The sequence below is a fragment of the Monodelphis domestica genome, chromosome 6 (genome assembly GCF_027887165.1).
Source record: "Monodelphis domestica isolate mMonDom1 chromosome 6, mMonDom1.pri, whole genome shotgun sequence".
In the NCBI taxonomy this organism is placed as follows: Eukaryota; Metazoa; Chordata; class Mammalia; order Didelphimorphia; family Didelphidae; genus Monodelphis; species Monodelphis domestica.
The window spans coordinates 131572058-131600051 of record NC_077232.1 but is presented as its reverse complement, the minus strand read 5'-3'; the positions used below and the strand labels follow the sequence as shown (position 1 = coordinate 131600051).

General features: G+C 35.4%; 1 pseudogene; it reads left to right on the top strand.

Annotated features, from left to right (window-relative positions):
* The first annotated feature begins 7 nt into the window (after positions 1 to 7).
* Positions 8 to 27991, top strand: LOC103106556 (ras association domain-containing protein 5-like; annotated as a pseudogene).
* The last annotated feature ends 3 nt before the right edge of the window (positions 27992 to 27994 follow it).

The following is a 27994-nucleotide window of genomic DNA, read 5'->3' as shown; positions in this document are numbered from 1 at the left end:
ATCTGAAATGCCCCCCGAAAAGTTTCACAATAATTTTGAGCAGAATTCTGGTGAAAAAAAAAAGCTTTCTAAACAGAGCATGAAAAATACTGTGAATCGACAGATGTCTGCATCAAAGTGAGATTCCATGAGGCTTTTGTTGGGTTTTTAATCATTCCAAAGATAATCTAGGTGAAAATAATTTCAAAAGTATCAAATTCTATTCAAATGTAACTTGATATTCCAGTAATGGTTTTCTTTCTCAGAGAACAGCTTTAATGAAGAAGTAATCATATTCAAAGACCAAATCCTTCTCCAAACTTCCTCCAACTTCTCTCTTGTCTGAAAAGCTTCCCCTGCCAGGGAATCTGACTATGAAGGAGCCTGATCAAAAACAAGAGTAGATGTTTTAAATCTCATGGGGTTAGCCAAGATGGGGAAGCCAAAACATTAGTTAAAAGATCTCTAAATCCTTTAGGAAACGGCTAAAACTACTACAGACAAGAGTTTATTATGAGTCCGTGCTCTAAAGAATGCTTCTGTGTTAATCCTAAGAACACTAGTAGATATCCTTTTAGTATTTTGTATTTGGTTTTAAGTGTTCTCCCAGATAGATTGAGAAGTGAAGAACTATGATATGTATTATACATCTGAAGTCATGTGAAACATATTTCTTCCTAACTCACATTATGAAAAAAAATTCAATCTGCACTTAGAATCTATAAGTTCACTATTTGGAGGTAGATGACATTTTTTATTATTAGTCCTTTGGCATTATCATGGATCAATGTATCGATCTAATTTGCCAAGTCTTGGTTACCTTTATAATATTGCTAGTAATGTGTACATTTTTCTCTGAGTTCTGCTTATTTAATTTTGCATCAGTTCATATTAGTCTTCCCAGGTTTTTGTGAAATTATCTCCTACATCATTTCTTTAAGTAAAATTGAATTCCATCATCTCACCACTTGTTTGGTGATTTGCCCAAATAATATGCATCCCTTCAATTTCCAATTCTTTTTCACCATAAAAAGAAGCTACTAAGGGGGGAGGGAGGAGCAGAAGGAGCAGGCTTCTTTTTCCGTTGTTTCTTTTCCCCCTCCCCTCTTTCTCTACTGCCCATTCTCTCACCTCCCTGTACCCCTCCCATGTGTGGCAGCTCAGCAATGGTAGCTTCCGTGTCATTTCCGGTCACCCATGTGGTGGGCAGTTGAAGAGCTGTTGTCATGGAGCTTCTGGGAGACATTGTGGGACCAGATGACCAGCAGCAATAGATTCAAGTAACTTGAGAGGGGCCAGAGGAATCTGGTCTCTTCCTAGGACTGCTTTTGGGTTTGGCACGGATGAGAGAGCAGGTCAAAACTGAGGAAGGAAAGAAACCACAAGAGCATAGGTGGCTGGGGACTTCACCTCAGGCTCTGAAGGTGAAGACAATGAGGCTGAAGATGAAGAAAGTAACACAGCAAAATTTACTCAACCTGCAAAACAGATACAACCCTTAAATTTTGACAATAGTCTTGAATGTAGTTTTGGAGGAAAAAACCTTTGCTAATGCACTCTTTGTGGTGGCAGAAAATTGGAAAATGAGGGGGGGGATCCATCGATTGGGGAATGACTGAACAAATTGTGGTATATGTTGGTGATGGAATATTATTATGCTGAAAGGAATAAAGAAATGGACAAATTTCATGGGAACTGGAACGACCTCCAGGAAGTGATGCAGAGTGAAAGAAGCAGAACCAGGAGAACATTGTACACAGAGACTGATACACTGTGATACAATCAAATGTAATGGAATGTAATACAATGCAGTGATCCAGGACAATCCAGAGGAACTTGGTAGAAAGAACACTATCCATATCCAGAGAAAGAACTGTGGGAGTAGAAATGCAGAAGAAAAACATATGATTAATGATGTAGTTCAATAGGGATGTGATTAGGATTTTGAATCACTCTACTGCATGGAAATAGGTTTTGAACAATGATACATGTTTAACCCTGTGGAATTGCTTATCAGCTTTGGGAGGGGGAAAGAGAAGAGGGGTGGATTATGAATCTTGTAAGCATGAAAACTAAATAAAATTAAAAAAAAAAACCTTGGCTAAATCATCATATAAAATCATCATATACTGTTATAAATATTTTCACATATGTGATCTTTTTCCTTTCTCTTTGATCTCTTTGAGGCAAGACCTAGAAGTGGTATCCTGGGTCAAAGAGTATGCACAACTTGTACTCTTTTGGTCAAACCTAGTAAACATTCAAGCCCATTCAAACTTACTTTCAGAAAAACACAACAAAACATGACATGGTATTATCAATTATTTTTTTTTTATTCACACAGGATCCAAAACATAAAAATTAGAAACAAGCAATAGAAGAGGTGGGGAATTAGGCACATACTTTCAACCTAATAATAAATGAAGAAACAGAATATAAAAGCAGAAACAATTAAAAATAAAGAAGTCAGGAGACATTTGATATCTGTAAGGAATTCTACACATTCTTTAATTCATTGTATTTTGTATTAAATTGTATTAAATTATATTAAATTAAATTATTAAATTATGTATTAGTATTTATGTAATTATGTAAATTATGTAAAAATGTATTAAATTAAATTAAATTAAAAATAAATTGTATTAAATCATGTGATAATAAAGAACATTTGTAATAATGACTGTATCACCAAAAAAGTTTACTATCTTACTTTAAGAATATCAAATAGAGGTTTTTAATAGTTGAACCTAGACGCAATGGAGAACAACTGAAGTTTATTTAAATGGATCATTGGGTAGATGACATCAGAGTTCCACTTTAGGAAGTTCAGCTGAGTATAGTATAATGGAATATTGATTGGACCCAGTAGTTATTTAATGCAGGTAGACTATCAAACTATTGCAAAATTCTAGGTGTGAGTGGGATATAGGACAGCAGGGAAAATGGCAGGGTTTTTTTATAATTAAAAATTTCTCCACAAGTCTCCCAGATCCTCCCCACTCTCAAAATTTACTTAACTTCTTTCTAAATTTTTATTTTGGTTAAATTCATGTAGATCAGAGAGGGGCAAATTAAAGTCCCTCACCATAACTGTTTTGTTATCTATTTCCATTTGTAACTCATTTTGTTTTTCCTATAAAAATTTGGATGCTATAGCATTTTGTACATAAAAGATTTTATATTAATAATGCTACATTAACTAAAGTACCTTTTAACATAATACAGTTTCCCTGTTTTTCTCTTTTAATAATGTACACTTCAACTTTATCAAAGATCATGATTGTTACCCCACTTTCTTTATGTCAGCTGAGGCATAGTACATTCTACTCCAGGCCTTTATTTTTACTCTATTTATGTCTTTCACTTTTACACGAGTGTCTGGTAAATGACATATTGTCCAGTTTTGTTTTTTTGATCCGTACTGTTCTCTTTTTTGTTTGTTTTATAGCTGAATTCATCCCATTCACATTCAAAGCCATAATTACAAATTGTGTACTTCCCTCCATCCAGTTTTTCCTCTCTGTTTGCCATTCTCTTACTCTCTTCTTGTCATATCTCTCTTTTCCTATTCCAACAATATTGACAGAACTTTGCAATAAGTTGAATATGTAGGGTACGTAATCAAGGAAAACAACCTTGGTTTGAAGACTGAGTGACTAAAGGGTAGTGGTCCTCTTCACAGTAAAAGAGAACATAGAAAGCAGAAGGTTTGGAGGCAAAGAGAGAATGATAACGAGTTCCATTTTGAACATTTTGAGTTTAAGACAGCTATGACCTAGAGAGATAAACAAATAGATCTGAACATCATCATAAATAATTTACTTATACAATGAATATGTTAATATAAATATATGTATAATATGCATACATGCACACATTAATTATTAAAAATTGAATGCAAAATGATTGGGAGACTGGCCAGTAGCAAAGTTCCAGTGCAAGAAATGGTGCCTTAGCTGTGTTCTGGAGGAAGCTGGTGATTCTAAAAAGGAGAAATGAGGAATATACTTTATGGATGTGAACAACATCATGAAAATAAACATTGGTAGGAGAGATGAAATGTCATGAACAGAGAAAAGGAAGAAGGGTCAATTGGACCAGAACTATGAATAAATTTCTAAAGTCTTATCCAAAATCCAAAAGAAACAAAGGGAAAAACCATGCCCCTATGAATATTTATCTTTCTGTGGAGGTTTATATTATAGATCCAGGCAGAACCAAACAGATATGTGCAGATAGAAGAAATGTCATATTAGCAGCTGAAAATGCAGTAACCCTGAGACAGAAATGGGCAAATAACCGTGATGTGCTATTGTCTCATCCATTTTCCTTTGGGCTCATCTAGGTGAAGAGATGAGAAATTCAATCCATCACACTATAAGCATCGTATTATAGCATGTCACAGGGATCTTCATTGTTAGGCTTCATACTGCTACTGAGCTGAACAAGGATCAAAAGCAATCACTCTTCAAGGAGCTGCAGTCATCTCACTCCAACATTGTTTAATCTTCCATCATTTCTCCTTCTTTTCTCTGTTCAACTCTTATTAAGAAGTTATGTTTTAGTTTCATAGCCTCTATATTTCATCTTAAAGTGAATGACCCCTTCCCCCTGCGAAGCAATGTGTCCCCCTCTCATTAGCTATCTGACTTCTTGGGTGACCTCTTTGTTTGAAGGAAGACTTCTCTAGCTCCAAGAGCAGATTTAGTCATCTCTCCTTTATTAAGTCAGCATCCAAAGGCTTTAAAAAAGAAAGTATCAATAAGAAGGTCTAGGGGTTACAAAATTTGCTTAGGGTCTCAGTAATATAGAATATACCCTCAGTCATTTTTTAGGGAGTTTGGGTCCTAACCATTAGACTACTACTTGGAGGGGGTTCTCACAGTTGAGGAAGATTAAAGAATGTTGTGTTGCCTTTGTCTGAGATGTGTGAGAAAGGGTAAAATAATAAAAAAAAATTAGTAAACATTTATAGAGCTTTTTAAGTTTTGCAAAATATTTTATAAATATTAGCATTTCATCCCCATGAAAATAATAAGAAGCAAGTGCTAGTATTATTCCTATTTTACTTAGGATAAAATTGAGGCAGACAGATGTTAAAAGACTTACTTAGAGTCACACAACTAGCAAGAATCTGTGGCCAAATTTGAACTCAGGAAGATGAGTCTCCCTGACTCTAAGCTCAGCACATTATTCACTGTGTTACCTAGTTGCCCCAATCTCACTAAGTAGGTCCTAAATTGAGTTAATTTCTTTTTTTTTTTAACATTATTTTTACTTGGTCATTTCTGAGCATTATTCATTAGAGACAAAGATCATTCTCCACCCCCCCCCCATCCCATAGCCGACACACGATTCCACAATTCAGTTAATTTCTACATTAATGAAGGACTCAAATGATGTAAACACCTTTCACGGTTTAGTTCTAGGACAAAGTCCTAGTCACTCTGCTCTAGTCATGATTCAGAAGAACATTGTCCATCAGATCAAATGGTTAGATTAAAAAGGGTTTGGGGGCCTCAATTAGCACCTATAATCTTGAGCAGGAAGCTTTTGAATCTATTTGTTCATTTGAAATCATTGGCTACCAAAAATAATCAACTTTAAAATGAACAAATAAAATTATTTTAAAAGTTTTGAACTTATATATTTATCCTCTATTGTCCAGTCAGTGACAAAAGACCTTCCTGAAAGTAATGGGAACCCCTGAAGAGGCTGATAATAATTAAGGGTTAATAAAATTAAATATGATTTTAAAAAATATAAACTTTTTCTTTTATAAATCTTTTTTTTCTGTGCAGACTATTCTTTTTTTTTAATTTTAAACATTATTTTATTTGGTCATTTCCAAACATTATTCACTGGAAACAAAGATCATTTTCTTTTCCTCCCCCCCACCCCCCACCTTTCCCTATCCCATAGCCAACGCACGATTCCACTGGTTATCACATGTGTTCTTGACTCGAACCCATTTCCCTGTTGTTGGTATTTGCACTAGAGTGTTCATTTAGAGTCTCTCCTCAGTCATTTCCCCTCAACCCCTGTAGTCAAGCAGTTGCTTTTCACAGGTGTTTTTACTCCCACAGTTTATCCTCTGCTTGTGGATAGTATTTTTTTGATCCCTGCAGATTGTTCAGGGACATTGCATTGACCCTAATGGAGAAGTCCATCATCTTCGATTGTACCACAATGTATCAGTCTCTGTGTACAATGTTCTCCTGGTTCTGCTCCTTTTGCTCTGCATCACTTCCTGGAGGTTCATAAATCTTAAGAGTATAAAGAAACTGACCATGGTCACATATAAGGATAACTTTTTGGTTAACAATCATAAAAAAAAGAAATTAGAGATATCAAATTATATACAATAATAATGTTGGAGTTTTAATAATATATATGCTTATAAATACCATAAATTTTGTTGTTCTTGTAGTTTTAAAAATAAAATTTGTATCAGTATCTATTAATGCTATTTAAACAGTAGGGGATTAAATTCTTTTGCTTATTACTTCATTGACAAATACTTATTCCTCACCTATTATGTACAAAGCACTGTGCTGGGAACTAGGAGAGAATTCAAAGATAGATTCAGATCCATTTTCCCTTGTTACCCAGGTATAAAAAAATAACATAAGAATTAGAAAGCCAATGATAGATCTCTGAACCATAATTTCCTGGCATCTGTCTTCTCCCCTCCCTGCTACTTCTCTCCCCATCCCAGAGACTATTGATTAAGTGTAAAATATTCAGAAAATGGAAAGGAAAGTGCCCAGATACATTTACTTTGTTTCTGAAGAGATTAATGTTCCCATCTACAGTAAGATCCCTCTAAGCTTTGTATAAACAAAATGCTGAAAAGCCAAAGAAAACTCTAACATTCCATCCTTCCATTCTTCCTTCCTTCCTTCCATTCTTCCTTCCTTCCTTCCTTCCTTCCTTCCTTCCTTCCTTCCTTCCTTCCTTCCTTCCTTCCTTCCTTCCTTCCTTCCTTCCTTCCTTCCTTTCTTTCCTCATTTGACAAATGGCCTGCAGCTTTGTAATTCACACTTTAGTTAGGATAATTCATATGTATTTCCTGTACAATTCTCAAGTACATTCTCAAAACCAAGTCCTCACAAAGCTTAAAACCCAAGTGGAAAGAAAACACAAATAGACATATAAAGTATAAATATAATCTTATTGTGTGTGTCTATTAAAAATATGTGGGTATATCTCTATGTATATAATATTTTTTCCTTTCAACAATACAAGTGGTCAAAGACTATGTTTAGGTAACTTTAAATAAAAGAAAGTAGGAAGTTTAGAGAAAAGTATAAGACATTTTTAAAGACAAGTCCTGTTAGAATAAACTCCTTTCACACAGACTGACACAACAAAGAAACTGACCTTCTGCTCATTTTAAAATGAATCCAGTGTGAACTACTGGAATCCAGGAAAAGAAAAGAGGGGATAGGAGAGTTTCCCTGGGCATAATTTTTATACTCATTCAGAATCCATTTCTTTAAAATACTGATTCAAACTAAGAATTGATAAAACTAAAAATATCCCAAACCATAGGATTCTTAAGAGATATGGAAAAAGCTTCTGACAAATTACCAAAGTTTATTTAAGTTATTAAAAAAAAAAAACCTCTCAGAAAACCTTAGCTATAAATGGACCATTTTAAATACAACAAAAAGCATAAAACAAAAAGTCAACTTTTTTTTTTCTTCTGGCAATGTGGAAACATTGGTTGCTTGCCCTCTTCTATACTCTTCTATCAAAGTCACCCAGTTCCTTATCATCTCTTATCTAAATCATTGCAATTGTTTTCCAACTAGTCTCCTTTTCTCAAATCACTCCTGCCTTCAATCCATCTTGATTCAACTGCCAAGGTGATTTTTCTAAAGTGGGTCTGACCATATTACCCCACCTTTCAATTAACTCTAATGCCTCCCTATTACCTCCAGAATCAAATGCAAACTCCTCTATCTGACTTTGCAAGCTCTTTGTAACATTTCCTCTCCATGCACTCAGATTCAGCCACACTGACCTCCTTGCCGTTTTTTAAACATGTCTCTTCATGTCTGATCTCCACACCTTGGCAGTGAGTGCCCTCCACTCTTGGATTGCTCTGCCCTTTCCATGCCTCTTCTTGGTTTTCTTAACTTCCTTCAAGAATCAGCTCAAATTCCACTTCTTAAAAGTGGTCCTTTCCAATCCACCCAGCACCTAGTGCCTTCCCCTCAGATTATTATCTCACCTGTTTATATTTTATATGGACTTGGTTAGTTAATATTGTCTTTCTCATTACAATGAATAGTTCTTGAGAGCAGGTTCTCTGTTTCTCTTTCCTCCCTTACCGCTCACCCATTGTGTGCTTGCCATATAGGGAGCACTTAATCAATGACTGTTGGATAATGGTAGGAGGGAGGGATTAAAAAAATCATTGTCAGCAAGTTGATGCACTACTGTGTATGTATAATAACTCCTATGCATACCACCTCAAGGCAAGAAGTACAAATTGCTTATAGGACATGTAAGATTTAAATTAATATCCAAATATTATATTTTATAATGTTTATTAATAATAACTTGAAGTAGAAGAAAACATGTGAAAAATTCTCCTGCCCGTATTCCAGGGAAAAGAGAGAGAGGGCAGGGCTACACTCACAGCTTTATCTCCAAAATGTAAGAACATAAGGTGTGAATGTGAGAACAAAGATGGGAAGCTGGGAAAAAGAATTCTGGGGAGATAAATTCTAATTACTCAGTAGCATGGGTTTGGGGGGTTCCCTCCCACAAACAAGCTTGCTCTGAAAAAGGTGGTCCAAATACGTCTTATTGTTCATTCTACAAGGGACTGGTAAACTATGTTGAATTGTAATCAATGGTGGGGTGGCCTGACCACCCATGGCCTTGGGCTTAACAACAATTTAAAACCATATTTTCGATCAATACCTATTTTTAAAAGTGTGCTGTTTATACATAAAACTTGTTTTTTTTTCTGATTTTTGCTCAAGGCTAATCAGAATCTGAAAAAAAATAAAAACCTAACACATGTTGAATTCACTAAAATTTCTTAAATCATACAATTGTAGATCTTTGTGAGAAAAAGTAGCTCTCCTATTGTTGAAGTTTTTTAATCTTGGATTTCTTCATCATCATTATCATCTATCATTTATATAGCCCCTACTCTGCACCAGGCATTGTGGTAAGTGCTTTACAAATCTGATCACTTTTGATCCTTACAACAAACCTAGAGGTAGGTCCCTTACCCCCATTTTGCAGATAAAGAAACTGAGGGAGAGGTTAAGTGACTTGCCTAAGGTGACATAGCTTGTAAGTATCTGAAACCACATTCTACTTAGGCATCACAAAATTTTTGTGAAGTCTTTTGCTTCAATGAAGTTTCAAAAAAGGAAGGTCAATAGTACTAATGATTCTTGGGCAGCTCAAAAACTTATTAGGAAGATTTTCTACCAGAGATGCCAATGGGACAGAGGACTTGAGCAAAACTAGGGATAGGGAAAGGACAGCACTGCTCTCTGGAATTACCTGGAAATCTGGCAGAAATGTTCAGGGCAGTATATAACACCAGCTCCACGTTAATATTGACTTACTCATGGAATTTTTATGAGACTCAAATGAGACAAAGTATTATGCAAAATGCTTTATAAACTTTAAATAATGAAAAATGCCAGCTATTATTATCAACAGAAAGTTTTACCATTAGACAAAGTAGAATCAAAGGATCAATAGAACGTAAGATCCTTTAGGGTATACACATTGTTTACATTTTTTTTGGTAACCTACAGTTTCTCAAATGAGACCTCCGGCATATTGGACATTAAGTAAATGTCCAATTTGAAATTTGAAAGAACAAATCAATTTGAACTAAAATATAAGCATTTTGAGGGCAAATATTCTTTCTTTTTAATTTTTGTCTTTGAAACGTTGGTTGTTAGCATAGCACTCTGCACATGCAGTCAAAGGTGATTCACAGATACAAGTTAGAATAATTATAATGCCCTCAATTTTTAGAAAGTCCAACACAGAGTGTTTCCTAATATCAAAGAGTAAGTCCCCTCTCACTGTCAACCCCCTGTCATGAAAAATTCCTGCTTTTCAAAAACCTTTTATTTTTTGCTATTCTCAGGTAAAGGATTCATTATTTTCTTTTAAGTTTTCTTTCTTTCTTTCTGTTTCAGTTTTTTCTGGCTCTTTGACCCCATTTTGGAGTTTTCTTGGCAAAAATACAGGATTATTTTGCCATTTTCTTCTCCAGCTCATTTTTACAGCTAAAAACCTGAGGAAAACAGGATTGAGTGACTTGAGCAGGGTCACATATCTGAATCTATATTTGAACTCAAGAAGATGAGTCTTCCTGATTCAAAGCCCCATGCTCTATCCAATTTGCCATTTAGCTGCCTTTAAGTGTAAAAACTGATTTATTAATTAGATTTAAAAGAAATCACTCATGGGTCACAGTCAACTTATAGGGTCACCTCTACTCTGGTTCCCCAGACATGTATCCTAGATTCCAAGTTTCTCAACATTATATCATTGATATGGATAAAGATAAATGAATCTTTCTTCCCACATTTGTAAATAATAGAAAAATGGAAATAAAATTTTGGATGATTATGTTCAGATTGTAAAAAGCAAATCTCAATGACCTAGAAAAGATAAATTAAATAAGATAAAATATAATGGAAATACTTGCAAAGTATATTCTTTCTGTTAAAACACCAATCAAGATGGATACTATGATAACAGTTCAGATAGAAACGATCTATAGATATTAGTGAACTATTTGTAAATTTTTTAAATTAATATTTAATACTCCAAGTATTATATTTAATAATATTCATTAATATTTAACTAGAAGCAAAGGGAAAGTAAAAGGCTAGAGGAACCAAGGGAGCTCACCAGTCTTCCACTTGGAAATGAGAGCAAGAGGGAGGAGCCAAACCCTCTATATTGTAAACTTTAGATTACTCCACCCTACTTAGTCTAACAAAATCAGGAATATCTACATTCATACTTAAGTATTAAGTATCTAGGAGGATGGCCTATGATAGGCATGTGCTAGCCTCTAATCTTCTTCAGAAACCTTGTGGCAGAGGACTTTGAACTCCCTCTGGCACAGGCCAGGCAGGAGAAATCCTAAACTCTTTCCCTCTCTCTTCTCCTTGATCTCTTCCCTCTATATTGATTGAACCACCATAGATTTCCAAACTGAATTGGGTATTTTATTTGGGATATCCCCTGGAGACCAAAAATCAAACTTAGATTAGGTCATGACCCTACAAACAACGTACAAGAAAGGGAAAAGGGAATTTTGGGACAAGGAATGTATGCTGGGAGATGAAGCCCACAGCATACCCAATTACCACTTATACATATTCAACATGACATGGTGACCCAAAAAGCAAACCCCATCCTAATCTGTATGTTTCTATTCTTCTCTGCTCTGGTAGGAAAGCATCTGGAATATTTTGTCTGTCTTGAAGTTGTTGATAAGGAAGAGCATGATCAGTAGAAGGCATCCAGGATGGTTATAGCTCTGGAGTAATTTTGAAAAAGTTCTAACTACTGAGTTTATAGACTAGAAGGTCAGAGTTTCATTTAATAATTATTATTTTGAATTTGAAAGATTTTTGAACTCAAATGGAAAATGAATGGTTCTGCCTTAGTAACAATCAGAACTTTCCTTTATTTGGGAATATAATTGAGAAATAGATTTGTGTATGCCTAAGTGCTAGAGCCTAAAATAAGGAAGAACTGAGTTCAAATCTGGACTCATTTAGTTGCTGACTATATAATCTTAGGCAAGTCACTGGACTTCTATTTGCTTCAGTTTCCTCATCTATAAAATGGGGATGATAATAGAACCTCCATCCAGACTTTTAGTGAGTATCAAATGTAGAGAGCTTAACACAGTGCTCTGGTAGGTGTTATAAAAATATTTAGATTGCTATTATATTTATGATCATATTTTTACATTTATTATTAGATATCATTATTATTATTACAAAGGTCTGATTCCTCAAAGGAAGCTTTCAAGAAGCATTTGAATGACTAATTGGTATGTTCTAGAAGAAATTAATGTTTTCTAAGAGTTTGGACTATATGGCCTCTGAGGCCTCTTCCAGGCCACAGATGCTTTATTTGGGGTTATTTTAAGCGTCAGTCAGGTAAATGGAGGAAGCCCAGGGCAGAGGGCACAGAGAAAGAATTAAGAAATCCCCTCTGCTCCCAAATCACATTATATTGGTGGTTACCTAGTCCAACTCTGTATCCGAAAGGATTTTTGCAAATAAAAGCATCTTGGTATGCATGTTGCATGATAATAAAGGAAGATTGTTAACAGCAATCTTAAACTAGCAGGAAAGCTGAAATACCTGTTAAATTAATATGGGTGCAATAGAAAAGATGTAGGGAAAGATAAAAATGAAATAGGAAAGCCCATGAGGAATGATTATCCATTAAAAATATTTAATCACTGCAGTTCATCAACTGACATTTTTAACTGCTCAAAATTTAGCAAGCAAAGACCAAAAGGGGGGAGGGAGAGTGGGATGGATATCAATAGCCCCAAAACATTATGATCAAAATTATTCATTAAGGTCTGCTTTCTACTTTTATTGTTAATTCTATTCTTTTTCAGTCAGAAATAAAGCTTTATGTCTTCTCTACAGTCATTATAGGAAGTCTGGTATCAAAGCACAACATCTTTGAATTTTCACAATTGTATTAGGATTTCATATTCTTTTTTTCACTTGAGCAGATTTCAAAGCCTCAGACACTATTTTTGTAATCAAACAAGTGTCTCACTTAAGCTAACAAATGTTTATCCTTCACAGGAGTGTAAGCAGACTTTTATTCATGATTGTGTTAATGATACTTTCCCACTGCAGACTGAAAATTGTTCAGTCCTAAGGTAGCATATGGAACACAAGCAATATGATATAGGTCATTAAAATATGAAATATGTTATTTAAAATGGATATGGTATTACCTAATCAAAGGCAAAATGGCAAAGAACAGAGCACGAGAGCAGGAGACAGAAGAATGGATTCCATCAGAAATTAGCAATGTGACCTTGAGCAAATCACTATTTCTCAGAGTTCTGTTTTTTTCTTCTATAAAAAAAGGATAATGTCCACCTCACAGGGTTATGTGAGGATCAAATGAGTATCAAATGCAATTGGTTGGTAAATTGTAAAGCTCCATGGAAACATAAATTAACACTATTACTATTACTTTGCTGGATATACTAACATAATTATTATGTATGTCTTGATTAGACTTGCTCTGCTTGACTCCTAATGGTGAAATTCACAGGGAAGCAGATTTCAACTTAATATAATATAAAAAGTATAATAATTAGAACTAACCCAAAATGGAATGGATTGTCTCGTGTAGCAATTACTTTGCTGTCACTGAACGACTGAGTGATAATTTATTGGCAGAGTGTGAAGTAGGGCAGGAAGACTGCGTTTGACTAAGTGGTAGCACTATTGACCTGGGTCATGTTTCCTCTGTCCCCTCGGGTAGATGCACCCCATGTCAATTCCTTCCTCCCAGTCTGGCAGGATCATGTTCATCTTTACACCTGATTTGCTTGTATATTCAACCCTTTTTCTTCTTTCCTCAGTAGGGTTGAGTTATTCAGTGTCAAGGAAACAACAGTATCACCCAGTATACTTCTTCCTCTCAGTAGCTACACTTCACATAAGCTCCTCTAATCCAATCTTGAACCAATTATAATCATTCCTAGTTATTCCTCTGGTTATTGGAAAGGATATTAATATTCAGTCAACAACCAGGCTAGGTGACCTCTCTAATCAAGATCTAAGAGTCAATTATTCTATAATGTTTTTATATATTCATATATTCAAAATAACATTTATAAAATATTACAAAATTACTTGGGGAGAAAATCCGGGGAGGTCTGTGAAAATGATATTATGATATTAATTGCATTGTTTATGTCTTTAGTTTTCAGCCAAGTAGAAATTCCAAAGAGGACAGATCACTGATCTCAGCATATGACAGAACCAAATTTTTTACATGGGGTCTGGGAAACTTAGGGTTTTTAAATTATTTTGATAAGTGTATTTTGATTTGATTAGTTTCCTTTGCCAACCAAAGTATTTAATTTTATGCATCAAAAAACCTTATTTGAGAAGGAATCTAGAGGCTTCATCAGGCTGCCAAAGAGATCTATGACAGAAAAGGTTTAAAAATCCATAACTCGGAAGTGTAAAAATGGATATTCTTGATGTTAAAATAAAGGTTCTTCTCCACTGATAATGAAGGTGTACCTGTGAGGGGAGGGATGGACTTTGGGAACAGGAACAGGGTGAGAGGGGAGGAGCCTTAGCTATTGTAGCTGCTGTCTCTCTCTCCCTCTTCCCTGGGATAAAAGGTTGTCAGTTATCACTCTGTGTCCCTTGAAGAAATGGTTTAGGGGGATTTGATGACAAACTCTCCTGTCAGCTACACTTATGGATGCCCTCAGTGCCTCTCCCTCAGAGAGGATCTGGAGGTGAGCGTCTTGCCTCAGAGGGAAAGACCTCAGATACTCTTATTGAGATCAGACCCCAGTTCTAGAAGTATCCCCTTTTATCTTATACTGAGAGGCTTGACTGCTTTATGAAAGGGTTTAATAACAAGTCTTGGGTATGATGGGTGAAGGAAGGAGGGATAAAGGTTGCCCTGGTGCTCCTACACAGTTCTTAGTCTGTATGAGGAAAAATTCCCTTTTCATACAGCTTTCCCCATCCCTTTCCAGCTAAAATAATCCCTCATTTAACTTATTTATCTATTTGACCTAAGAGATGGAAGAAGGAATAGGTCTAGGTGAGCAGGAAAGGACAAGGGAGCTAAGCTCTCCTTTCTGAGTTTTTTCCTCAGATTGATGTCTTGTTTGGAGAAAGATCAGTTATAAGTTTTGAAGGTAGAAACAGGATCCTCTCAGGTGGCTTTGGTGATTCCTCAGTCCCCAGAACCAGTCCGCTCAGGTCCATGTCTCCCATCAGCAGTCCAGAGGCTCCCCACAACCCTCTCAGATCCATTTTTTCCTACCCAGAAGCCTTTGCTCTCCAACTGCCACAGGTTCTCTCTCAGTCCTCCAGTCAGGGTTCTAAAACTTTCCCTGCCCCCATCCTTACAAAAGAGAGATCTAAACCAAAATCATACCTACAAACATTTCCAAATTATTCAAATTAATATAAAAAGGTCAAACATCTAAGTAACTGTAGTGAGTTTCAGCATTATTTTTTCAGAAGTGGTAGAGGACATAAATACAACTCTAAAGATGTATCTTAGAAGACAGTCATAAATTCACTATATAGAACATTCATTTCTTAGAATAAAAGTCATTTCCCACAAAAATAAAAGAAAGCTAGAGGGAAATGAATGAAATTAAATAACAGAGTTTTCTTGTGCAAGCTGATCCTCATCATTTTGCCACTGGGAATGGAAACTGGGAGGAAAAGTCATCATTTTGAAAATTTCCTAGAAATTCAGTCTTGGTCTATACAGATAATATGACTGAGGAGATGGGCTAATTACTTAAGCAATAAATTTAGAACAGGAAGAGATCTTAGAAATCATCTAGACAAATTTGTTTCATTCCCTAGTGAGGAAACTGTGATTGTGATTCTTACCCAAAATCACAGTTACTTTGACTCCTGATTCAATGATATTTCTGCTATAAGACATTGTATTACAACCATTTATAATATATCATTTCAAGGATGAATTGTCAGTCTCAGTATCTATCTACAGAGGTCAAAATCACCATAATCATAATTGCTCCATTTGTCACTTCATAGACAACCTAAGGAACCCGAGAAATACATTTGCTTGTACATGTTATTGTTTTTTTTTCCCTGGCATTTTCTGCCAAACTGCACTTTCTACAGCATTCTATTTGAACACAGTGCAAATCTGCAGTGCAAACACACCCTGTGCCTCAGGAAAATATTTAAAAATTTATTCATAAAGTAAATAAGTCCTGGGACTTGAACAATCAAGCATTGCTTTGTTTTAGCCATAACTGCTATTTGTCCAGTGTTCTCTGCTGGTTCATGAAACAAGATATATTCTATCCTAATCCAGAAGAATCATCTGGGTTGCTGAGTACAATACACCAATGCCAATTTTGCCCAAACATCTTCCCTGGATGTTGTGTACTGCTTGGGGTAAAGTGTGGTCTTTAGCAGGTGTTAGCTGTTGGGACTGAGATGAGAGGTCAACCCCTCCCGCAAGGCCTGGTTCTTTCAGAAGCCAAAAATCAGGATGCCAGAACACCTGTGGTGGCAGTTTTCCAAGCAGGAGCTAGAGAGATGCCATTACTCTCTATTGCCACTCTCCCAGGCTACAGGGATGCCAACATATCCATTAATTAAGCTCCTGAGGTGCCATTTTCCTCATCACCTTTTCCTCTGCTATTCAGAAAAGCATCAACTATTTCTTTCAACCATGATGCCTAAACTTGTGCTTGAAATGGTTCACCTTTATTTTAGTCCTATAATTACTGACAAAATATGTGTTGATTTTGTAGACAATGTAAACATTTAATTGTATAACATTTATCAATAAAACATTTTGCATATCTTGTAGAACATAAACTCTGTTTCTTTGAAAATGATCTTATTTTGAGCATCACTTGAGAAAAATAACATCCCTGTTACCCAGAGACCAGACTAGTAACAACTGGAAAAGCTCAGCACTATAATAGTTCATGAAACAACATTTAAAACTATAAAATCTATTTCTACTTCTATTATAGAGATTTCATCAAGGCAGAATGAGGGAAAAATGGTAAGAATCACAATTCTTACACAATCTATGAGCATCAATTACATCCATTCCAATTAAATTCAATGAATGTTTATTGAATTTGTACTGAGGATACAAATTAATAACTTCCTGCTGAGGACAAGAGATTCTCATCCAGTGCTCACATACTCCATGCTGCTTTTTTCTTCCTATTTAGATAGGATACAGAATGAGAGGATGGTGAGGGCAATATAACAGCTCAGCAGCATATAAATAGCACAACATTTTTGAAGTCTTTAAATAATAGTTGCTTGACCACCACCTGGATTGTGTGTGAATAATTGGCTTTATCTAAAATTCTGCAAATTGCCTTCTTAGTTTTAGTATGTTTTCATGCCTCTGCTTCAGAACTATGCTTTGTTAAGTGTAGTTAATTCCTGGAATAAGGCCTCTATATTTTAGAACTATAAAAGGTTACCTGAAGACCCCAAGAAATTGTGACTTCTTGGGAACCCCCAGGAGGTCATCAGACAGAACTGGAACTCAGATATTATACTTATTCTGCTATGTCATACATATTAATATCCAATACTGTTTTCAATTTAATTCTTGGCCTCATGATGCTCTGATAAGAATGAGCAGCTCTATTGTAATATTTATTCTATTTAGAATTTACCTAACCAAAATCATAATAATTTTTTCCAAAACAGTGATTTTTGACCCATAATTAATAATGTTAATGTCTCATGAAGATTCTTATCCTCTTTAAATAAAGAGTAACTATTAACTTGAACATTTCAAATAGTAGAGGTAGCTTATAGATTTGATCATTCTCATCTCTACAAAGGATTTATTTGTATTTCAAAAATAACTTTAATCTGTTCTTCACAGTAAAATTTTTCACATGTTTCACTACTCAGTCTTTATTAGTTCTTTAACATGGAGAGAGAAATACTTTAGGGAATGTTCCATCATCCACCTTTGCTCTGTGCTGTGTAACATAAATTTCTCAATTTATCGAAGATTTTTCTAAAGATGTAAATGGAAAACTAGGAAAGATAACTATCTTGCATAAAAGTCAAAATCTGAAAAGATCATAACAGGGTAGGAACAAGGGTCAAAAATGAGATTTAAATGAGGAAAAAAAATAAAGTACTACATTTATATTAGAAAAATCAACTTCATAAGGAAAAGATGAGGAACTCATTGCCAGAGAACAGTAATTGTAAAAAGTAGAGGAAGTTTAGTGAACTCCAGTATCAGTCACTATTTTTAAAGCCAGTTAAATAAGTTAGTATAATTATGCTTTAATAAGATGGAGAAAATTTCCAGAATAAGGGAAATATTGGTTCTCTTATACTTTGCCTGGCGTATACCACATATATAATATGGTGATCACTGAGGGAGAGTGGGGGTAACGTTTATGTAATACTGGAGCATATTCAAAAGGGCCAGAGGTCTGGAGAAGCCTAGAGAAAATTCATGGAAGGCATAACAATTGACTGCAAGTATCTGAAGCATTATCCTCCAAAACAATGATGAGATTTGTACTCCAGACATCCAGAGGGCAGAGCTAGTGCCAATGTAAGAAATTTGCAGAAGGAGATTTAGTCTTGGTACAATTAAAATATAGACCCACATCCCTAAATTGCCCACCTACCCACACATACTATTAACACACTTCCTAGCAATTAAAGCTTCCTGAAAGGAACATTCCCTGCTTGGGGCTGGGGCAATGGGAATTCCCTTCATGAGGTCATCAAACAAAGGCTATATTGTTTATGTTACTAGACCAAGATATTTTAAAGGGGATTTCTATTCAGATAAAGCTTGAACTAGATGGCCCCCATAATCTCTTCCTAGTATAAGATTTTATAATTTCATATCCAATATTATCTAAAATTCACAATGTCCTAGTTATTTATATCACTGAAATATAAATGTTCTGTGAATCTGAGGAGCCTAAAATAGGGCCAATAGATTGAGGAAATTGTGCTATGTATATATATATATATATATATATATATATATATATAATGGAATATTACTAAACTTTTGAAAAAAAAAGCTATTAGGAATTCAAAGAATAATGGAAAGATTTTAACGAAGCAAAGTGAACACAACCAGGAGAACAACATACACAATGATCAATGATTACAATAATATATTTATATCAAAATTAAGTATAAATTTGAGTAATTCTAATTTCTCTACAGAAAAGAGATAAGTATGCATCTCCTTTTGATGGAGAGATGGGAGATTTGAGTTTTAAAGTACTGCCTACACTGTCAGACACAGGGAACCTCTGAGTTTATATTTCTTAAGTTTTTCTCTGGACTCATTTGGAGATGGTTATTGACTATTGAAATAAAAGCAAATAAAATTTATTTTAAAAAACACAAAGAGTTTAAAACTTCATGATTTTTTTAATAATGACTCTAGGCTTTAAGTTCCCAAGATATGGACCTGGATGCTGAAAGTTACCTGGTCCTAATACAGATTTTAGTTTCTACAAGTTTGCTGTTAAAAAAAGTGCCAATAAAATACATATATGAAATGCCTATGATTATCTCTGACATAGTGCTAGCTTTATTTGAGAACCTAAATAAACAAATATTCCAGGGAATGTTGACACACTGTGCTGAAATAAATAAAAAGAGAAATGAGTACTTTCAGATGTTACCTATCTCCACAACTTTCCTGAAAAGGGAGGTGGTAGAAGAGAAACATCAAGTTTTGAAATTATTCACATTTGTGATTAAGGTCTAAATTGTTTAGTTTATTCCAACTGGAGATATATAAACTGTAACTCTTCCCCCAAGGGCAATAAATTCTTGTTAAATAGTGAAGCTAAGGTAAAGGAAAAAAGCAGAAGATGATATACCTAAGGAACAGGTAAGATGCTTTGGAAAGGTAATGGTTATTTTAAATAACTGGAGATGGAGGATATGCAGATGACTCACATTATTCAGATTTTTCTATTAGATTTTCTTTTCAATTTGCTTCTAAATTGCAATGAGCATAAGAATGTTTTTTGTAAGACCAAAGCATGTTATATATGTTTACAACTCTGTATAATGAAATTTTAAATTAAAAGAATAAAAGGCAAGCATTCAATTATTTTGTAAGCAAATATAACATTGGTCCCTAAATTAATGTGTAAGCCAATTTAGATTCAGAGACAGCTAACTGAAGCACATACTAAATATATAGTAATTCATATTCATATAGGGACCCCCCTTCCCCAGAGGGAGAATTGAATAACAATAATTGTGCTTTTAGTCTGGATTTTCTGGCTCTCAATTCATGAAATCATGGCTTCTATGCATTGTAAGTAGACCTGTCAGTCATCTACTTCAACCCATAAGGGAAACACAAATTCCCTTCTACAATATTGCTGACATGTAGTCTGCTTGCAAACCTCCAAGGACAGTGAACTCAAGCTTCTCACAGCATCCCAATCCCCCTTTGGATAGTTCTGTTATTGAGAAGCAATGTTGCACAGGAGATAGTGAGCCAACCTCTGCATCAGGAGGATGTTTAGATCCTAACTCTGGCATACTCAAGCAATGTGACCAATGACACCTCATTTAACCTCTCAGGGTACCATACAGCTTCCCAAGATCTGCACTGGAGGAGGGAGCTCTGGAGTTCCTGCACCAATAAAATCACATATTCAGCATATGTGTATATACACACATGTACATTTAAACATGAATACATGTCTATGTTTGTTTAATACAATTTTATTATATTCTCCTAAATGTCAATTCATTTACTTGAAAACACTCATAATTTATCCCTCTTCCCAAAGTCTTTTATTCTCTATGCTAATCACTATAATTACAAAAGCATCCACTGATAGATCACATAAAGATTTACAAAGCATTTTCCTAATGCTCTATACTAATAAATAACTCTGAATATAGATAGTACAATTATTATTTTCTGCATATTCATAAAATCACAGAATCTAATTGATTGTATGGTCATGGGAGGTCATCTACTCTACCCTCCCCTAGCCTATTTGGAATCTTCTGCTTTGTTTGATTACTTACAGTAAATGAGGTTCCAACTCTCTGCCAAGACAACACATTCCACTTTTGGGTAACTAATTGTTATGCCAATATTTCCTTATTTTCAGCCTAAAACTCCCACTTTGCAGTTCTTGCAATTTGCTCCTTGACTTCTAAAGCCAAGAATGACAACTATTATCCATCTTTTACTTGGCAACCTCTCAAATATCTGCTTAGAACTATACTTTTCCCTTTTACTTTTCTCATTTCTTGGTTAAACATACCAATCTGATCACTGATCCCCTTATGTGAATGTCATATATCAGAGAAAAAATATCCTTCCTAAAAAGAAGATACAGAATGAAAATAACATTGCAAATGTTGTGTTACTAGGGCAGAGAATAGCAGAATTGCTCAGTCTTTCATTCTACCCTCTAAGATCATGTTGGATTTCTTTTTGTTTGTTTGTTTGTTCTAGCTGTCAGGTAATATCAAGGAATATATTGATATTAAACTCCACTAAATTATCATATCTTTCCCATAAACACTGTTGCCACCTTCATTCATGCTATACTTCTTCACTTGACTCTTTGGTCCTAAATATTTAATTTTACAGTTATTCCTACTAAATATTATCTCATCAGATTTTGCCCATCACTCTGACTTGTCCAGGCTTATTTTTGCATTGACCTGTTGCCTAGTTGATGAAGTGCTAGATTAGGAATCATGAAAGTGTGTTTTTTAATGCTATCCCAGACAATTACTATCTTTGTATGAACTTGGATGAATGACTTTAACTTTCTCAGTCTTGTTTTCCTTATCTATAATGAAGGATGAGAACAATAACACCTATTTCATAGAGGTTTGCTCTAAGGATCTAGTGAGCTAAAATATGTAAAGCAAATTTTAGAACCCTATGCAAATATTATCTGATATTAGTTATTCTTCACAGTTTTGTGTCATATTTAAATATAATTGTCATACTTTTTCAACCTACATGTAAATGATTTTTAAAATGTTAAATTGAAAAGGGTCAAAGGTAGATCACTGAGGCACTCTAATAGAGAATTACTTTGATGTTGAAATCAAGCCTTTAAGATTATTTTTGTGTTTAATCATTTCTTAATCAGTCTAAGTATACTATCTAGTCTTTTTCTTTCTATCTTTTACTTTACAACAGCATAACATTTATGATTAAATAGAACTGATAGTGGAGGGGGAGTCAGTAGAAAAAGGGGCAGATCAGATTTTTTTTTTCAGTGAACTAGGAAAAAAAATCAGCCTTTTGAATTGTGATTCTGGCTTCCTTTCACTGAGTTAGAGGAATTTTTTCATTTCTTTAAAAAATTTGTTTCTTTTTCTGGATTACATGTGAATAAGATATCTTATAATACGTATTTTTATGTAATCATGTGATACCAGACACATATTGTTTACACTAGAGAAAAATTCATGGAGGAAATAAAGTGGAGAATGGTATGTTTCAATATGCATTCTGACTCTGTCCCTTCTATAGTGGTGGATATCCTTTTTCATCATGAGTTGTCCTGGATCCTTGCATTGCTGATAATAGTTTAGTCATTCACACTTGTTCATCATACATTATTGGTGTTACTGTGAATAAGTTCTCCTGATTCTGCTCACTAAATTTGCATCACTTCACACTAATTTATCCAGACCTTTCTGAGATCATATTGTTTGTCATTTCTTAGGGCAAAATAATATTCCATTACAAGCATATAAGCAATTTGTTCAACCATTACCTAATTGATGGACATTCATTCAGTTTCTAGTTATTTGCCACCACAAAAAGACCTAAGTATTTTTGTACAGGTAAGCTCTTTTCCTTGATCTTTAATTTCTTTGATATATAAGCTTAGCCATAGTATTGCTAGGTGAATGGATATGCCCAGTTTGATGATCTTTTGGACATGATTCCATATTGCTTTCCAGAATGGTTGCATCAATTCACATCTCCACTTAAGTGTATTAGTATCCCAATTTTTCCACATTCCCTTCAAAATGTATCTTTTTCCATTTTTGTCATGTTATCTAGCATGTTGGGTGGAATTATGTGAATCTTCACTCTTTTTTTTAATAGTAAAACAGACACGTCCAATAATCAAAGGATGACAATAGCATAGGAACATTGGGCACAGAAAGAATGTACTGAAGTAGGACAGGGATTCCATTATGCATGAAACCATGAGCTCATGGTATGATTATTGAAGAGAAAGATAAAGAAACTTCTTGGAAAAAGGAAGAGAGACACAAGGCATAACCACTATGCAAAAGGAGTTTTCAGGAACTAGGGTTCAGTAAGAGAAAGGATTTTATATGACCAACTAGATTTGAAAACAGAAGACAAATTGTGGCAATCTGCATAGACTTGTGTTTTATCTGAATTTACATTTAGGTAAACCTTTAACTAAGATTTTCTTCTTCATTCTCCTTCTCTTCACTCCCTGCACTCCCTCAAAAGAAGAATCTTATCTAGAGTTGTATTTGGAAGAATTTAAAATTAAATATGCTTTGCAGAGAAGATTGAAACCATACTCATTAGAAATATGGATTGTGGTTACATTCTCTTGTTTTATTATTAATTTTTGTCATAAATAAATGTTCTATGTGTCTAAGCCTTTTCATAGTCTTTGGTTTGGTGGAAGTATGGAACTGAATAATTTAGGTAAGAGTGAACTTCAGATGTTGGCTGATTTATCTGGGCTGAATTAAAATCAACCCAGAAGAACCAGTATGTTCTAGTGGGAAGAATACTGAATTTGTACAGCAAGGACCTGGGCTTGAAAATATTGTTGAGTTCCTCCATTTATAGAGGGCCAGGAAAATTGTGACTTCTTTCCACTATAGACTGTACTGCTAAATCATTTCCACATGACATTACTTAGAAACCTCTTCACCCTAAAACTTCACTCTGCCCCAGGATGTTATGTGTTCCCACATGGGATGGACTGGCTCCCCATGGAAGCTCCATTTGGAGGAAGAGACCCAAGCAACACTATCATCCTTCTTCCTCAGATTTGTGACAAGGAAATCACTTTAAAAGACTGATATATATTAATTTAAGGTCACCAAGGAATTCAGCTATGTAATTCCTTAATGAAAACTCAAGTCAGCAGTCAACCTTTTATGGACTTTAATTACAAACAGGAGGAAGAAAAGTATTAGAGAGAGAGAGAGAAGGACAGACAGAGAGAGAGAGAGAGAGAGAGAGAGAGAGAGAGAGAGAGAGAGAGAGAGAGAGAGAAGGGAATAGGGCTTAAATACCCCCTCTGTTTAGGCTGGGCCAAAAGGCCCAAGCCCTTAGATAGCTGAGGCAAAGAAAAGAGATAAGTCCCTATCACTCATGTGACCAAAATGGAGAAACAGTCTCAGGGGCCTCCACCTCCAGCTTCCTTCAGAGCAAGCTTCTCAGAGCACAACCTCTCAGAGCAAAACCTCTCCAACCAACCACCCCTAGTCCTCAGACCCCGCTATCTTTAAGGAAACCATCCAAGTTCCCTCCCCTCAGTTCTCACATCTACCAATCACTGTCCATGTCTTCCCTGTGCCAATGGTGGCTCTAGCTTAACCCAGGACCGCCCAGAGGTCTGTGGCTTTGCACATGTCTGTTGAAGGTCATATTCTCAAATAATTAAATCTTGATCCTTTGCTGCAGCCCTTCCTAAATCCTGTTACCCTGAGTAGGGTGGAGATTGGAATAATTAAATTTTGATCTATGCTGCAGCCCTTCCTAAATCCTGTTAGGACTGAGTAGGGTGGAGATTGTAATTTCCAAGACCTGGTTCTGTCATTCCAAGTATCTCTATTGTATCAATTATAAAATCAATCATGACTCAAAGAACTTCCTGTTCTATGCTTAAGCATAGGTCAAAGCCCTTTCCATTGTTCAGCAAAAGGTTTCTATCCTAAAGTAATCTTAAGTAGGGAGGAGAAGGAACCTCCCATGCCAATGGGGTTCACATTTTTCCAAGTATGAAATTTTCCAATGGTGAAATTTCCAACATTTATAAGTCTAAGAAATTTTAAGGTTTACAGATTACACTTCTGACTCATTGGACTTTCTGTGCCATGCCCCTCTCATCTAAGTACTTTCATCTCCCAGTTGCCTTTCATGGGAAATGTTTCCTGATTAGAATGTAAACTCCTTGAAGGTAGGAACTATCTTTCAGCTTGTCCTTGTATTCCTAGCACTGAGGACTTTATCTAGGACATAGTAAGCACTTAAGGAACACATGTTGACTTCTGAATTTGAATCCTGGTTCTTCCACTTATTTGCTGTGTAACTGCAGGCAACTGACTTGTCCTTCCTAGGACTCAGTTTTCCCATCCATGAACTGAGAGAACCCACCTAATAATCCCCTTTCCATTTCTATTTCTATAAATGTAACATAAATCATGATAAGCCTCCTGGCTATAAAGCTAGGTCTGACTGAGGTCAGAACCATTGTAGAAGATGGCCATAATAGCAATATACTAGTTCAGCCGGGGACTTACTCCATTATTCTCCTCCTTCCTATTTACTCCTGTTTCCAGGCTAGGAACCCAAGTGAAGGAAGGTCTCTGTCTGTTCCTTCTCATTGCTGTGTCAAGATAGAGCTGTTTATGGATACATATACATATGCCTATAAACACACCAGTTACAGCTTAAGAGGAGGTTGTCAACCTAGTAATGAAAATGTCAGAGAGATATATGCAGCAGCATGTGTTCCCAGCTCCTTATTCCTACAGGGTCTAATCTAGGATTCTTACCCTGTGCTTAATGATCGAGGATATAGATAGTCTATCGATCGTCTCTTTGGATGATTGGATCTATTGAAAGAAATTCAGAGGTTTTTTTTTCTGTCATTGAGGCAAGTGAGAAATATATACTTATATATTTTAAAAGAGAGCCATTGAAAAGAAGAAAATGAAAGCATAGGCTCACCTAGGTTATAAGTGTTCAAGCCAGGATTCATATTCTAGTTGATAAAATATCATGTAGATTGAAAGACTTTCAAATCACTTTACTGCATTAAGAACTACTGTAAAAAGGATAGGTGGATAGTGTTGGACTCAGAGATAATACCTGAGTTCAAATCTTGCCTCAGATACCTACTAACCTTGTGACCCTGAATGGGTCACTTTACTTTTTTAAGCCTCAATTTCCTCATCTGCATAATTGGTATAATTATAGCACCCACTTCACTGGGTAGTTGTAGGGATCAAATGAATAATATATGAAATATCTTACAAACATTAGAACTCTTATATACTCACTATTTTATTTATTTATGATATGGAATAAGAGACTATGCCCAAATCAAACTGCAATAGCAGGGATCACATTTTAACTAAATTTTGAATCTATGCCAGAACCTTACACTGTGGTCTGCCTAAGAAAAAAATTAAATGAACCAAATTATCCATTAACCATGTTCATTTTATTCTGGCCAATTATCTCCTTAATAAAAAGATGAAATCAAAGAAAATTAAAGGAATAATTGGTTGTTCCCCTTATTTTCTCCTAAAAAGATACCATCTGCCTTGAAACCCCAAAACTACAGCTCTACTGGTTCAGCTATTTGGAGGCTTGATAGAAAGAGGAATAAAAAACTTCCTAAATAGCTATCCAAAAGAGGAAAAAATAATTGGTTCCATCAGCATCATTATAACAACAATAACAATAAATATAGCACTTATATTCCACTTTATTTATGATTTGCAAAGGACTATTCATGCTAATTTTATTCTCAAAACTAAGATAAATGCTATTAATATCTTCAATTTACAGATAAGGGAACTGAGGCTGAAAGGTTAAGCATCTTTCTCAGTATAATATGTCTAGTAAATGTCCAAGGAAGGATTTAAACTTAGGTCTTCCTTCATCCAAGTCCAAAAATCTCTCCACTTTGGCTTTTAGGTGACTCCTTACTATAGGCATCTAAATACGGATATAATAATAAGTTGTTAGTAATAAATAAATAATTTTTTCAAATGTATGTGAGTAATTTTTTTTATTTGGGCTTAATTTGCATTAGATGTCCATGGATGTCCTTTCCAACTCAAATCTTTCATGATTTTGTAATTTTCTTGGGTGATATAATGAATAGACGGGTGTATGAGGTCTTCATAGAAGACTAGCACCTCTGGGGTGAGGATCTGCCAAATACTTTAAAGGTTTCATCTACCTTTTGTGTCCACCTGTCACCCAACATATCACCTGTAGCTCTGCGAAGTTGTAGCATGGATAGCAATCATACCACAGACAGACACTGAAGATACCGAGGTCATCCATTGCATCCCAGAAAATACCAGGATAATCACCTTAGCTAATCTATGTATTTGGCCTTTCTTGTGTTTACAAGGACTAAGCAGAGCTTCAATAATTCTTTTTTAATAGTAGTAAACATCCCTGAGATATCTTTACTCATGAAAACTATATGAAGAAGAAAATCCTGTTGAGCCCTCTCTTCCCTCCACTCCAATGGCATTCAGCTTAGAAAGATGATGCAAGCCTGAAAAAGATTTGTTATTGTCTTGTTTTCCCCAGGTCCAAGTTCGGGAGCAAAAATGTCTGCAAAGAGAAGACCCAGGCCCCCAAACTTCAGGAAATCAAACAGAAAATTGATGATTACAATAGCAAGAAGAAAAACTGCCTGAAAATGAAACTAAGTGATGATGATAACACTTATACAGGCTTCATTAAAATGCACTTGAAGCTTGAGAGGCCAGTAACAGCATTGGCAGAGATCCGGTCCCCTTCAATCTGTGATGGAATCAAGTTGGCAGTCAGCACCGACAAGAAGACATCTTTCTACTTGCAATTGGATACCATCAAGCAGCTGTAAATTCACAGTACCACCACTATTAGGAAAGTCATCCAGGAGCTATGCAAAAAATTCATGGCAGTGGACAATCCCCAGATGTTTACTCTTTAAGTAGACAGGCAAAGATGGGCAGAGAAGTGCTCTCTCAGAAGCTCCCATTAATGGCCATGCCCTCCAACTTTACTTGCTGGCTGTCCCTGACACATAGATCTTCAGTTTTGTGCTGATGGATAACAAGACAGGAGAAGAGAAAGGGATGGCTGCTCCATCTCAGAACTCTGGAACTTTCTAACTATTCTGGAAAAGGAAGAATTGGACAAAATCCAGAAAGTGCAAAGAAAGTTCAAGCAAAGACTGCAACAAAACTTGAGAGATACCTAAGGCAAAGCTGGATAATCC